Raw genomic sequence first — 3,413 nt, forward strand, 5'->3', positions numbered from 1 at the left:
CACACACACACACACACACATACACACAGAAACCTGGCATACTGATAGGAATTACATCTTTAAACTGTTGAGTCTTCCAATCCAGAAATATGATATAGCTATTTATTTAGGCTTTCTTTAATTTCTCTCAATATTTTTCATTTTCTGAGAAGAGAGCTCACAAATTTTTGCTAGATATAGTCCTATATAGTTGATTTTTTGAAAATTGAATAATTTTCTAATAAATTATTGCTGATATATACAATGTATAATTTTGTATATTGACCATATATTTGGCAAGCTTGCTAAATTAGCCTATTCTAAATAATTTATCTATAAAGTAATTTGGATTTTCTATGATGTATCAAGTGTTTGATTTCTTCTTTTATAGACATTATTCTTTTCTCTTTTTTTTGTTCTTTATTGTGCTGGCTGCCTAGGCTCTTTAATGCAAATGTTGAATAGACAATGGTGATAGTGGATATATTTGTCTTGTTTCTTATTTCAAAAAGGAGACGTAGCTTTCAGTATTTCAACATGAGGGTAAAGTTTCTTGGAGGTTACTCGTGAGTACTCTATCCAATTAAGGAAGTTTCATTCTATTGCCAGCTTTCCACGAGTTTATTATCATAAATATTAATTTTTAATGGGCTTTCTGCATCTATGGAGATAATCTTATGATTTTCCTCCTTTGTTCTTTCATACAGTGTATTACATTGTTTGATATTTGAATTCTGAACCAGGCTTACATTTCTGGCACCAAAAAAAAAAAAACCCACCCCTCCCCCCAAAAAAAAAAAAAAAAACTTGGCCCTGATATAGTATCTTTATATATTGCTGGATTCAGTTTTCTAACACTAATTTTGGATTTTTTAATCTATATTCATGAGTGAGATTGGCCTGTAATTTAACTTTTCCATAACGGTCGCATCAGATGATGTTATCAAGATTAAGCAGGTCTTATCAAATGAGCTTGGTCCATGACAGGGAGAATGCTTCATGCCACATGGAGGAGCCGTCAGCCACCGGCTGCCTGATGGCCTGAGCAAGCAGTACCCAGACATGCAGTGAACTGACTGACTGTTGATCTAGCTGGTGGCAGTGCATACCTGGCCAGATGGGTGCTGTGGGCTAGGACTGTGGGCAGGGGAGCTGGCCAGGCCACAGACAGTTGAGCATGCACTGTGACATCTTCTACTCTGCTCATCTGTATACATCCTTCAAAATAACAGCTTTTGCCTCAGTATTCCAGGGTTTCTTTCCTCACAGAATCCAACAGAGTTGCAGTTCTGAGTAAAAAACTTCCAGCAGAGATGATGAAAATGACAAACTCCATAACTTTCCAAGGTTACCTGCCAAACTGTCACTGAATTTACTGCTATATCCACTGCAAAGCTCATTTAGCATCATGCTGTGTTGATATCCAAGTCCTTTCGTGTTAGTCAACATCAAGCCCACCTCTTTAATTCTGGGTGAATGTGGGCTGTGACCCAGCAGAGGACAGGCCCTCTCCCTGGTGAACATGCTGTAGTGGATATCTATTGTGAAAATTATAAAATTACTCTTGGCTGGAAATATGAACTTGCCTTTGAGAGCAACAGCGATAAGAGATGAAAGTTTATTACTGAACTTGCTCATGTGTTCAAAGACAATTGTTGAGAGTGAAAACTTTCCATTCTATTTTGAATCCATTTTTGTGAAAGAGACTGTAAACAAGATAGAAACAAAGGAGCCCCATGGATGACAATATTTCTTGAACTTTAACCTCACAGACTAGCTGCAAAGCTCATGACACTCTATGATTTCTCTGGTTATTCTTGGAGAAGATAGCCCCTTCTTGTATATATCTCCTCATCTTTAAGTTATTTCTGAAGTTCTTAATGAACTTTTTTAAACAATCCCACGTTTTAGAGAAAGAATTAACTAACTGATGCTTCATCTATCAACTTTCTTCTTTTAAGCTATGTTTTTAATGCAGAATTTAGTTATGCAGGTAAATGCCTTTACTCGTGTTCAGTAGATAAAATGATAATTTCTAAAGAATATAGGAATGGAGTATCTGTTATATAAAAATGTCTCACCACTGACCTTTATTAGAGTGAAGGCAAGGGAGTGCTGTAGTTCATACTACAAAAAAACTGCCAACACTGTAAATTAAATCGGTATTCATTTTGGAGATTAATTGCTAAGTTATAGCGCTCAATTAAGTACCTTCCAGAACGTGTCACTAAGTTTATATATCAGTGTTTTTACTTTTGCTCAAAAACAGAGAAGCTCACAACTTTATACAGGTTAATGGAGAAATGTGTCTAATGTTAATATCTTGTCTCTTTAAGCAATGAGGTATCTTATCTAAAAAGCAAGTGAACTAGTTGTTATAAATGGCTTCCTACATAGAGAAAGATGCATTCATTAAAGAAATATTTATCTCTTGTTCAGTTATTGAAATTGGAAAATTGTACCTTTAATGGAAGCAGTAACTTATACATCAGTAGATTATTTTATGACTGGTTCAATGAAGAGTTCCTAGTCTACTATCAATTTACTTGAAGAATAATTAGTTTTGCAAATCAAAGGTGCTAGAACCAAAAGGAAAATTAAATACCCCAGACTTTATTTTAAAATTTTTTCAGAAGGTTAAAGCTACAAGATAGGTTTTAAATTTAAGTGAATTGATATTTGCTTTGTGGATTTTTTTAAAAACTGAGTTGGGAAGTTTTCGCTTTCCTACCTACTAGAAGAGACTGTGTAAAACTGGTATTGTTTCTTTCTCAAGTAATTAGTAAAACTCAGAGAAGCCACCTGAGCCTGGAGCTTTCTTTGAGTGAAGGTTTTAAATTACTGATTTTTTTTTTTTTTAATTCTTGTAGCAGTCTTCTTCTTGTCTTGTTAAGTTGCGTTTTTCTAGTAGGTTTTCCATTTCATCTAAATTTGGTACTTCTGCATTTCTAGTAAATTGTCCATTTCATCTAAGTTTTCTAATGCATTGTCCTAATATTGTTCATAATATTTTTATGTCATTTAATGTCTGTAGGATACACAGTAAAGTCTCATTTTCATAACTACCTTATTGTTGCTCAATTTGGCCAATGTGTTTATTACTAATTATTCAAACCAGCTTTGGGCTTCAATAATCTTCTCTATTGTACATTAGGAAATGTTTTCATTAATATCTGCTCCAATTTTTATTATTTTTTCTTTGGGTTTCTTGTTTTTTCCTCTAACTTTTTATGCTTAAATCATTTACTTTAATAGATGCTTAGATCATTTACGTTTACATTTTTCTTTTATAATATATGCATCTAAGGCCATAAACTTCTTTGTGCAGAGCTTTAGCTGTATCCCACAATACATCATATGAAAATGTCCTATTTTCATTTTAATTCAGTTGAAAATACATTTTTTAACATCTTTATTGGAGTATGATTGCTTTA

General features: G+C 33.6%; 1 pseudogene; it reads left to right on the plus strand.

Annotated features, from left to right (window-relative positions):
• The first annotated feature begins 726 nt into the window (after window positions 1-726).
• Window positions 727-2,274, plus strand: LOC149748970 (protein yippee-like 1 pseudogene; annotated as a pseudogene).
• Window positions 2,275-3,413: the final 1,139 nt, after the last annotated feature.

Source organism: Delphinapterus leucas, chromosome 6 (genome assembly GCF_059928025.1).
Source record: "Delphinapterus leucas isolate spDelLeu-1000000601 "Yukka" chromosome 6, BTC_Dleu_Yukka2, whole genome shotgun sequence".
NCBI lineage: Eukaryota > Metazoa > Chordata > Mammalia > Artiodactyla > Monodontidae > Delphinapterus > Delphinapterus leucas.